This window comes from Molothrus aeneus, chromosome 1 (assembly GCF_037042795.1).
Source record: "Molothrus aeneus isolate 106 chromosome 1, BPBGC_Maene_1.0, whole genome shotgun sequence".
NCBI classification, from domain to species: Eukaryota; Metazoa; Chordata; class Aves; order Passeriformes; family Icteridae; genus Molothrus; species Molothrus aeneus.
In genome coordinates this window covers 17,062,873-17,075,100 of record NC_089646.1, presented here as the reverse complement: position 1 = coordinate 17,075,100, position 12,228 = coordinate 17,062,873, and the positions used below count along the sequence as shown (strand labels likewise).

The 12,228-nt window shown below is 41.3% G+C and overlaps 1 protein-coding gene across 1 annotated transcript in view; it reads left to right on the top strand.

The window, feature by feature from the left end:
• The first annotated feature begins 413 nt into the window (after positions 1-413).
• The window catches only part of APBB1IP (amyloid beta precursor protein binding family B member 1 interacting protein), a 65,119-nt gene continuing 53,304 nt past the window's right edge, over positions 414-12,228 (top strand). The window contains exon 1 of the mRNA XM_066552008.1: positions 414-491. The gene's annotated coding sequence lies outside the window, so the exon portion shown is untranslated. The remainder of the gene's footprint in view (positions 492-12,228) is intronic.

Here is a 12,228-nt window from a genome sequence, read left to right as displayed (position 1 = left end):
TCAAGGCAGCCTTTTCCAAAGGTACGAGGTGACAAAAGAATGCCATGAAAGCAGTTCGCTGCCTTAGATGTAGAGTCACTAAAGGGAGGAAAGAAACACAATTCTGTTCGAAAACCTGAGCGCGCCTGACAGCGCTGTCCAGCCGAGAGCGGCCGCGGGAGGGGAGCGCAGGGGCCGGACCGGGCTGGGCCGGGCTGGGCCGGGCTGGGCTGGGCTGGGCTGGGCTGGGCTGGGCCGGGCCGGGCCGGGCCGGGCCGTGTTGGGCTGCTCGGTCCGGCCGGGGTTTGCCCGGGGGACTCGGGCAGGGCAGCAGCAGCCGCCGCCTCTGGCGGCCCGGGGGCGGAGGGCGGTGCTGCGAGCACGGCGGGGCGGCCCCACTTCCCTCCGGCAGCACCCGGCTCCGCCAAGCCGAGCTGAGCCGGGCCGGGTCCCGCAGAGCCGCCCCGCGCCTCCTCGCAGCCTCCGGAGCCGCTGCCCGCCCGGCCGGCAAGGTAAAGCGGGCAGGGAGGGAGTGCCGGCCCCCGGGGGCTCCCGGCGGGGTGAGAGGTGCGGCAAAGCCCGCTCTGGGCAGCGCGGGGGGAACCGCAGGGGGGACAGCGCCGCGCACCGCGCTCCCTCCCCTCGGGACCGGCGTGGCCTCGGCGGGCTGTGCGGGACCGTGCGGGTTCGCGCTGCCGTGCTGGGTCCCGGTCCCGGTCCCGGTTGTTCCCCTCGGCGGGGTTACCCTGGGTCAGACCTTCCCTGTGCCCCCTCCCTGGAGGAAGTGAGCAGGGGGTTGATCATTGGGATCTGGCAGGGGTGCCAGAGCTTCCCTGAGGCCGGTAGGAAATCCCGAGGGACGCGCAGTGCCCGGTTTCAGGGTCGGCGTTAGGAAAGGGAAAGCAGGCGGGAGAGAGCTGCGGACCAAGAGAATACACCGTGTGAACATTCTAATCAGTCTGAAACTAAGCGTGTAGAAGGTGGTGGGGTTGTGGCCAAACAGCCAGTACAGACTTCCAAGGAGCACAGTTTACATCTCTCTGCTGCTGCTGGTCTTTGGCCACGTGGTGTAGGGAAAAACTCTCAAGTGTCGCCTAATTCAGAGAGCGTCCATCCCGCATAATACCCTCAGCTGAATACCCCGGAGAAGTAACTGAAATGCAATCTCCACAAGCTTGGGGTGGTTCTTCAATCCCTCGTGCACCAAAAAGAGAAGTTATTAAATCCATTCATTATCACACTGGGAAGAGGTATCCGGTGGTGTCTTTTAGGCGGCATGCGATCCAGCTGCCTAACTGATCTTAACTGTCATTAAATTTTTTTTTGCAGGAATACAGCCTACAAACAAAATAAGCAGGGTTCCACCAAACTAGCAGCTTAACTTTTTGACTTTTAAACTTTTCACTTTCTGCCCGAGATGACTCTGATTCTGTGAATAATTTGGCTCCAGTTTGTCTCTCCCTCTCAGAACTCCTGTTTGCAGAACTTGGGCAGTCATTTTCCCTCTTTGGTTCTAGTTCCTCTTTATGAATTACATGACATATGTGTTTTCTCATCTCTTTCAAACCTGCATCCATCTTATTTCACACATGAAATTTGTTGATTTTACCGTTGATCAATTACCCTGCTGGTGCAAACAATGCAGTAAATGTAGTTGGGCTGGATGTAGTCCATCTGTGTCATTAGAGACAAATAGGTGAGCCCCAGTGCTCCCGGGGGCTGTACTATTGACCTGCTCCACCTGTGCTGTCTCCTAATAATTTGTCTCCACTAAATCTACAATTTTTTTTTTTTTTTCTGGTAACTTTGTAAAGAGTATGAATTTCGGTTAAAACTTGATGTCTGAAACAGAATGTTTAAGTTTTTGCTGAACCTCTATGGTTCTGTTTTCCCCAGTGAGCTTTCTAAGGAGACTATTATATTTAATTGTACTTAATGCTTTGTGCAAGCATTGCTTAAAAATTGAAATAATTTGGTTTGAAATATGACATACAAATGTCTTTGGGAGGTTGAATCAATGGAGTATTACAAATAACTGAGTTGTCCTTGTTTTATTCTCAGAAAATTCTGATCCATCTGAGAACACAACTGAAAAAATGTACTATCTCTGAAAGGAACATTTAATCATTCCCTATATCTTCTCTTTCTTTCAAAAATACTTCCTGTGGGTATTACAGAGTGTTCTGATGTTTGGAGGCATAATGACTGATGGTTCAATGTAATTATTGAGTAAATTGTGTTTTAATTGTTCATGCTGGAATTTGTGATTATCAGTGAATAGTATCTTCAAGCAGGGTATGATGCTTTTGAAGTGTTTTTTAATTTTGTTATCAAGTGTGTTTATTACAGCAAAGTTTGATTTTTTGCAGATCAAAAGTCACTGTATTTGGGCAGTGTCTAGTAGATCACATGCCATAATTCACGTGCCTGTAAGTCAGGTGTAACCTTGATCTCTTTGTAATTTATAAAGAGACTAACACATTTGGTAGGGTAACAATTTGCACAAAAGAGGCAACAGTATGAGCAGAATGGGCCTGTTGGGTGTTGCAACAATTTAACTCAGTACTGAGCCCCAAGATTTCTTACAGGTAAAAAGATTTACCCAATCCATTAAGATTTTGCTTTTGCTGTGTTTCACCTTTCCTGTTAGAAGAAATGTCTTAAAGCAGTAAGAGGAAGAAGAGGCCAAATCTCTTTGGCCCTGAAAAATGTGTGAGAAAACTACCAGTCTGTAGCACTGCTGCAGATGAGAGAAGGGGTTGCCTTGTTCAAGAGACGACCTGTCTTTCTTGCAGATTCATTAACATCTGACCTTTGATAAGATGATCTGGGAACATGAATTTTCTTAAAAGCATGCTTCTGTTTCAGAGGTTGCTTTACAGGAATGTAGCTGAATTTTGTTTTCCTATATATCATTAGGATATCAGGGCCCTTATTCTTTCTTGCTCTCTTTGCAAACTACATGGGTTTTCCTCTCTCACAGACTATTTTTTCCATCTTTGGTTGCAGTATATCTTGATTGTTTTGTTGTAGGTCAGTCTGACCTGTTCTGATGATGACTTCCCATGGTCAGGTGCTGATCTGAGGTTAAAGTGAAAACAAGAGCTCTTATTTGCCTGCAGCAATATGGAAGTTTTAGCCTTCCTTTGGAAGGTCTCTAGTGACAATGCTAACGTGCATCCATGCAGACCTTCCAAAGCACTTCTTGGGCTTTAGAGGCAGGACTCTCCTCATCCAGCTGTAGACATGAGCATCTGAGTCACATGAGGCTTTGAGTCATCTTTACAGTCTCTTACACAGAGAGATAGATACTGCTAAACCTCGCTTTGGCGGCACGGTTTTAGGCAGCAGCCATGAATCATGCTCTATAAAATTGTCTTCCCTTCATTGTCTAAAAAGAGGTTAGGACAAGCGCATCAGATGCAGATATCATAGAAATGCTATCACATGTCTTTCCATGATTAGGAGTGCTCCATGGCTCTTGGAAAAACAGGCATTTGGGGCATTTCCTTATTGTCCAGCCTATTGATCCATAGCTACCCTAGATATTACCAGTAGAGCTACCAGTGTAGAAGATGTATGTTGTACTGTGAAAGAAACTGGGTGCTATGTTCTTCTCAAGTTTCTGTAGGACACTTTTGAGCAACTACAGCAGCATATATGTTCCTCACACCCCTCAGTTTCAATTTATTGTATTGCTTCTGGGTTTTGAATGAAAAGGAAGCACAGATGACTTTAATCTGACTTAAAATTTTACTGTGCAAATTCACAAACTAGTTTGGTAGTGATAGTTCAAAAATTTTAGGTTCGTCATTAGTTTCAAAGACTTTCTTCCAGTGAAGTGACCTTTCAGATTTGTGGCCTAATTGCTCTCAAATTTTTTTTGCTGCCAGGAACTACTCCAGCCTGCACACATTGATTCAGCATGCTATGAATTTAGGCTCAAATAGATAAGGACTAAAGTCATTAGAAGTATTAGGAGTATTTTGGGGACTAGATGCATTATGAATCCTAGAAGAAGGATGACCTTCAGTGTATATACAAAACATATTTTTCTCTGCTGCTCCATTTAGAAATACAAACAAAATCACATCTGATAGAAGTTTTGCACTGGGTACATCTCAGTGCATTTCCATTTTTGCTTTCACTCTGTATTTGTGATCTAAAGCAGCGGATGTACTAGTGTGCCATGTGACATCAGTATTGAGGGATAAAACTCTCTGGGTCTGCTATCAGTGATGAGCACACCCTGCATGGTTGGTGTCACTACCAACGGAAAGTCCTCAGTTGTCCTCAGACAATCCATCTGATAAAGTAAATGTTATGGTGAAAATCTTGTCATTGTACTTGTCAGGGAGAGTGAGGATGGAAGGGGAGCAAATCTGCCTTTAGCAGCATTGCTGGTCCATCAAGCATAGAGAGAATCACTAGAAGCTAAAATCAATCATACAGGCTCTCACTGGATGCTTTTGCTGATAAAAATGGCAAATTACCATTGAAGTCCCAGTTTTAGGCAAAATGATGTGTCTGCTCAAAGGCAACTCACCAGGAAAGTTAAGAAGCTGAGCAGAATGGTTATTTAAACTGCTGGCATCAAGGCCTTATTGGCAGCAATGAAAACATGCTCCTTGGTGGCCTTAGTTGATCCATTTTGGTACTCTCACCGCATCTTCAGGTAACCCAGGCTGCAGACACATGATTACTTTACTTCTGCATCAGAGCAAGATTTTGATGTACTTTGAAGATTTTTCTAGTATTTTCTAACAGTACTGGAAGGCCCCATTCCCTCACTTGCTATGGGGATTTCGTTGAAGCACATAAATAAGAAGGATTATCAGCACAAAAAATATTTTTGAAAGGTGATGTGTTTTTTCTGTCTGATTGCAAATTAAAAAAAAAAAAAAAGACAAAAGCACACACAAAAATACCCCCCCAGTCAAATAGACATTACTGTTTTCTTTGCTTTTTTGATGAAATATTGTATTTGAAATATCTGCTGTAATGTGCCTTGCAGGACATAATACCTGAGATAGCCTTGACCAAGCAAGAATATGTGCCAAAACCATGCACACAAATGACATTCACAAACATTTGTTGTGGTTACAGCTTAGTTTTGTCCCTTAGTGACCATGTCCTCATAACAGAGGGGAAGGTGACAGACCTAATGTTTGAGAGAGCAAATACTAACGAGCCAGTGGTTTTGGATGCCAGTTCCAGGAAGGAATCCATCATAAACATAATTGCAGTTCTGTCCCATGGGGACTATGTTCTTACATGGAATCCAGCAAAGCCTTTCACATCTGTCGTTAGATTGGCCTCTTTTGTCTCCCCTGTGTCATGATGGAGTTGTGTGACCAGATCAGCATTGTTCCATCCCTCCTCCACTTCTGAGGGAAAAAAGAGGGAGGCAGTGACATTTCCTTCTCATGGAAAACCTTACAGAAATGTAGGAATGGAAATGTCACAAGGTTCTTCTCCTTCTGGTGCATTTTCTTCTCATGACTGTTCCTTTGTGCAGTTCAGGGCTCTCTGGGTTGTGACAAAGCAACCACTGCCACACCAATAAAATGTCCTCTCTGTGGGGACTCCAGGCTGCCACTTTTCCTTACACATCTTCATCTGAAACCTGCTGCTTAAAGCTGCATGTAATCACTGCATTGTATAGAGTGAAAAAAGCAGATTTGCTAGGTAAAAAGTTTGCAGTGGGCCTTGGAATTGTACCTGACACTTCAGTCAGTTATAAAACTGAGATTTGTAAAAAAATCTTCATTTCATTTTTCTACTACTCAATATGTTACTGAGCAAGGTACATTGGTGAAATATCTTTAAAATCCATATTAAAGCATTACTTGCTTTATTTGATTTTTTATATGAACTTTATACTAAATAAACAGATGGATTCAATACATTTTTTTGCAAATTCATCCATTTGCTTCACTCTTACCGTGAGAGCATTTTATTTAGTGTCTTTTCCTTTTTCAATGTTCCTTTCCCATGCCATGTGTGCCATCCCTTAAGCTTTTCTGGCAGTAGTAAGAACATGTGATTATAGGAAAGAAAATGGTGATTTAGAACTTTTGCCAGTGATAGGTCATAGGAATAAGTTATTTGTATGGGGAGACAGTTGTGTCATGGACCTTTATAGCATATCTTGTGTTTACCTAGTGGCTCACTGTGGGAGGAAGTGAGTGCTGGAAAAGCTGAGCCGTTGGCTATCCAACATAGCAGTTCCTGCACTCAGATTTGGTACTGTAACTTTTCTTTCCTTTTTTCCTCTTCCTAAGTTTATGCTGTTATTTTCACTATCCCACACTTTTAATATGTCTTGATTCTTTAGGGAATTGAGGAGGGGAAGGATTTTTCCCTCATTTTACCCCCCTGTATGCCTTCCTCTCTCATCTGTGGGCTTTCTTGTCTACTGTTTTCTGCTTGTTGGACAATCTATTAATGTGGGATCAGCCTACTTCATGGATTGTGAAGCTAAACATCAAAATTACATTATTTTGCTGGCAATTTTTTAAAGTACAAGACAGTCTCTTGTTGTCGTCTAAGTTCTGTACAGCAGTGTTGGGTAACAGGAAAAAAAAAACAGGAAGGAAAACATTGCACCAACATCAACAAACTACAGATTATGGGAAGGAATGTGGAAGCTATAAATTTCTGTTACTCAGGGTTACATTACTCTTTTGCTATTCTGCCCTGCCATCATGGCAGGGAACGGGGGAACCTAAAACTGAGGTTCTGATACTGAGTTCTGATAACTTGTATGTCTGAAGTTGTCTATACCTGAGTAGAGCTGAAGTCGACATGTTGTCAACTCAAAATGGATGAGCCTGAGTAAGCTGGTGGTTCATGAGCTCAGGGGACACACTTCCACCCAGCCTTCTGCCTTTTCCAGGAGAAGATATGTTAGTAGAATGGAAATATTGTTCCTGTGTGCCATTAATCTGGCACAGAATAGGGAAGTGGTTTTTTTACTAGTCTGGGTGAGGGCACAGGGCTGAAAGTATGTCTTCTCCTACCATTTTATTCTGTGCAGTTTGCCCTGCTTGTATGGCTCATGAGGAGAAAGTCCCCAGTCTGGACCATTCTGCAGTAAATAATTCTGTGACAAAAGAAAAAAAAGATGACCAAAACTGTAGCTGTATTTCTATAATGTTCTTAGACAAGCCAGACTGAGGCACATTGACTGATGTGAGGATAGTGTATAAAAATGAACAGAAGTGGCACTGTTTTGATTTCCATAGAAACAATTCCCTTTGGGAGCTGACAGGAAGGTACAAAGTGCATTTCTGGTACACAGAAATTGCTCCCAAGCTTTCTCCTCCTTGCATATGTGCTGGGTTGGTTTCCCCCCCACACCTTTCATAAAGTGCTTTTAACTCCCAGTTCCCCAGCTGCTCGAGTATCTTTGGATCACATTTTCTGGAGCCCAGGATCCAGACTGTGTGTGTGCCTGAGAGTTACTGGGGAGAGGATCTTAGTGAGGAGTCTCACACCCAGCCTTCATGCCCTGTCCCTCTACACCCCTTTACCTCAGCCATAGGTTAAATGTTCTTCCTGTCCTCTTGCAGAACAGGAGCTCTTTGCTAACCCCCTCCTCTGGCCTTGAGTAACTTCTTCCTTACATACTGTGAGTAAGCTTTTAGGTAGTCCCTTGTTCCTTTCAGCTTCACTTAAGTGAGCCTCAGTGACCATTCAGTAATCTTGCCATCCTGCCTCACCCTCTGAACAGGACCCACAGCTGCTTCTCACAGACACCACTCTTGACAAGGGTGTTGGAAAAAAATATGTGTTTGGGGCAGTGCATGGGGGGGAGAGGGGATGGTGGGGATGGTGGGGATCCATCACAGAGCTAATGGATGCTGAGGCAGCAGCATCTGGGAGATGGCTTACACTCAGCATCCTGTGGTGCTTTACAAACATATTAAATGTCTGTCCCTCCCCACCCTCCTCACCCCTTCTGTCACTCTCACTGAAAATGGAGTACTCAAATATCACTGGAAAAGATGGCATAGGAATTCCTGTAGTGTTTATTATTATCATCTTGGCGAACAAATACAACTGCTGCCATCATTTAAGTGAAACAGTGTAGTTTTCAGGTCTGCGAAATCTGGGACTTTTAGACTAATAAAGACTTTTTCCAAAATCAGTCCTCACTGCAGGTTAGTTCCTGTTTGTGAATTTCCAAAATGGCAAAAAATGAACAAGTTTTCAACAGGTTTAATTGTACAAATGACATAGTTAAAATTTATGTGAAACATGAGTAGGATCTGTGAGTTTGGGGTGCTTTTATCTAACAATGTTTGTGTTTACCTCTGGGTGGGTGATTCTGGAATTAGTAGAATATGAGCTCTAGTACCTACCCCAGGTTAACATTAGAGTAGGACTCTCTTGATTGTATTTATCTGCCACTTTAATGTTAATCCAAAGCCAAATTTCATTTACTTATTATCTAATAAGGATACTTTGCAGTTGTACAGTCTTCCTGAAGCCACTTGTGTTTTTGTGTGTCACTTTTATTCCCTCATGAATGGAGTCACATGTCACACCATCCCTGAGATAAATATGCAGTGTAACTTCAGGTGCACATAAGCCTACAGTTATTGGCACACCACATTTCCCAGAAGAATAGCAAATATTAGCAAAAAACTGCTTTCAGAATTATCAGTGTGTGCAAGCTTTTTATTGGAAAATACACTGCTTATCAATGCTAGGCAAGTACAGTGCTAGAAGCAGTCTAATTGCTTTTGATCCATGCTTTTCAAAATATGAGCTAGTGTTAAAGCAAAAGAGAGTTAAAGCAAAAGAGCCATGTCATGTAGGTAACAAAGAGGAAAGTCAACATGCTAATTACCAAATCTGATTGTGATTTTGAAACCTTGAGGCCAGCTACCATTTCTGTTTTATCAGTCCAAAACTTCAATTTCCATTTGTAGTATCTACTAGAATTAGTAACTAATTGGATTATGTTCCTCTAGACTGAAGTCTGCAGAGACAGATGTTCTCTTGTACTTTACTTCATAAAAGTGAGCCTAAATGTCTGTTAAGGGTTTTTTACTAGATGTGATGAAATAGCTGGTTGAGGAACTTCCATCCTGGCTCACTTAGGAATATGAGAGATGTGGGTAGTATGAGATTTTCCTTGACATCTGCTGTAAAATCACTGTGAGGAACCTAGTTAGATCTGTTTCAGACCTGCAGTCCATCTGGCCAGAAGGTTATCCCCAGCAGTGGCTAGCATCATGTACTTCAGAAAGAGGCAAGAAATCTCGTGCTGGAAGGTATAGTCTGTCTGTTGTGAAAGCTTTACTCTGGCTCCAAATCGGTGGAGTCTTTATTTTAGGTCTTAAAAGATGAGGTTCATCATCCTTGCCTGAAGCTCTCTGCTATGCTAGCACTTCTAGCTGCAACTGCACGTAAAGAAAACCAAATCCTCGTCTTGCTGACTCACCAGTTTTGATGATGAGTTTCACAGTTACACCCTGCATGTTTCCCTGGGAAGGTTATTTGGACTTTCATTTACTACCCCACTGAATTTGTGTTGTAAGTCAGGATGAAATGGTGCCTCAGTACTTTCCCTTAGGTTTTGGTGCATTTTTTTTAATCACACTAGTTTCACACCTGCTTTCTGTGACAATCAGTTACTCTCTTTCCAGCTTTTCACTTTATGGTGAGACTCTGTCATTTTCATCCTGCTTCCCTAGTTTTCTTCTATCTTTGCTGTGGGAGGATCTCCTTTGTGTAGTCTGTAGTACACAAGGGTGAATCTCTGGTTTGAGCAATTTACTCATCAGGGAGTCTCTCTAAAATAGTAGATTTTTTCATTCCACTCCAGAAAGCATTTAAAGCATTAAGCAATAGCATGAAGTTGCTGTGCTATTAGCAGTTGTCTGGTTGGTCAAACAGTGTTCATTTTGGTGGTCCTGGTACTCTGACATTTACACTCTGTAGTGCAGAGACTAGGACCTGAAGGTGTGCTTTTGATGTTTCTGTGTGACTTGTCAAAATATACTTCCTGCATTTTTATCTCTGCTACTTACGTATGTAGCAGTTTAAGAATAGGAACAATACTTTGAATGTAATGATAGTGCCTGTAACTGTGTGCCAGATCACTAAGTGGGCTGGTTCCTGATACTGTTCATAGCACGAATCCACTCTAAGTCTTCATCTTCTGACATCATGGTGTTCCTCATTCTTTTTTTGTTGTTTAAACTGCTGAGACTGAGTGGCAGAGGTGAGCATGTTGTTGGTGTTTGCTGCTCAGTTTCACAGAGCTTTGCGTTTCATCAGTGCAGAAGCCTTTTTACCATGTAACTTCCTGTGTAACTTCTCTCTAGCTAGTAACAGGGACTGGCTTTGAGTATTTCTCAGAACTATCAGATCCTAAAATACTAACAGTTCAAACTCTGCTTGGTATAGTACCATATCTGGGGGGGTTTATGTACACTGTATGGTCACTTTTTCAGATTTCATTTCATTTTTAAATAGGTTTTTTTTTGTTTTGGCTTTTTTTTAAGCAGGGTGAATTTTGTACCACTGTTTTTACTCTTCCTGTGGAGTGTTAAAGATTCTATCAAACAATTCAATTTCCTATCTAAATTGGGAAGGTAAAAAAAATTATTTGATCCAGTAGTTCTGCAGGACTTCTGTTAGATAGTAGGGTGAATTAATGAGTCAATATTTATGTATTACATAAACTAAAAGTGAGACTCATTGGTAGTTAGAATAGGAAGTTGAAGAGAAAATGTCCCAATCTCTTAGATATGAAAAAGGTAGGAGTATTAAATAAAGTAAAATTTTAAAAAAAGTTTTTTATAAGAGCTTAGTGAAGATTTGAAAATGTGAAAAGGGGGGAAATAAAAACAAGTAGTACTTTTAACTGTGCTACTGTCCAGAAGGCATCAGTTTAAAAACCAGTCACTTTAAAAATACATTACATTTTACATACATGGCTTCCCACAAGGAAGTGGGGTTTTTTTTGTTTTGGTTTGGTTTTTTGGTTTTTTTTTGGTGACAACCACAATTTCTTCATTTCATTTAAATTCTGTTTTTTTCTCTTCCTTCTCTTTTCTCTTTCTTACCTACATGGCTTTGTAACTTTTTTTCTCCACTTAAATCTTATGCATAGTCTGGGAAACTTAAAGTACTGTTCTGTTTGGTTAGGGGTTTTTTCTGTTTGATTTATTGTAGTTAGTAGTGATTTTAAGAGTTCTTAATATGAGTACAGAATAAACAAAAACCTGATGGAAAAGTTACAGTAGAGTAGGACTGGATATGAAGCTCAGTATTCTTCTGGGCATTTTGCTAAATTTTTTCCTTTGTTTTGTTAATGCACCTACACATTTCACCTTGAATTTCTGGTTTGAATAAGTTCAAGGCTATTTGTAAAATTCAGAAAAAATTGCTGATCCAAAATGCAGCAACATCCAACAGGATAATTTCCAAATCTGCAAGTTTTCCTATCTGTTTCTTTCTATTGTGGCAATCAAATAAAAGAAATGGATATAAATGGAGAGAAGAAGAGTGTATGGATGGTCTTCTGCAATTCCATGTTGTGGTGGACTCATATTACTTTCTTAAGTTGTTCTAGCTCTTGGCAAGATCTTTGGTGAATATGTAGAGTTCTTATACTAATTTAATAGATCATTCAGTGTAGTTTAACATAAAAAAATTCAGCATATTTGTTGATTATGATGACAATTTTGTCTTCCTAAACCAAATCAATAAAAATTCAAGAGAAAATAAAATACCAGTACAGGCAGTGGCTTCATGACAACATGGCTTTATCTTTTTTGTTCATGTTGTTAATTACTGAGGAGGGTCCTCAGGCTTGATTTTTACCTTTTTAGACAGTTCTTACTACTCCTCACGATAAGAACTTGCAACTGGTTACAACTCAAGTAATTTTTTTGCCATTTTTATATTTCTATTCTGTAAAAATATAGTAAAGGAGGATTTCATTTGTCAAAAAGAACTTGTATGAGGATCTTTTCCTGAAAGCTGATGTAGCTAGTGCTTAAAAAATCTACCAAAAACATACAAATAACTGGAACTGATAGGATTTCCTTAGAAGATATTTTGATCTCCTAAATCAGAAAACAGGAAAACATAAAATTATTCAGCACTATTTAAACACTGATGAGATACTTGTCAGTATGAACTGCTGCACCATTTTTTGTCACATAACAAATGTATCTTCACTCTGCCTGATCAAATAAGTACCATTTGATCTAGCCTTTCTATGAA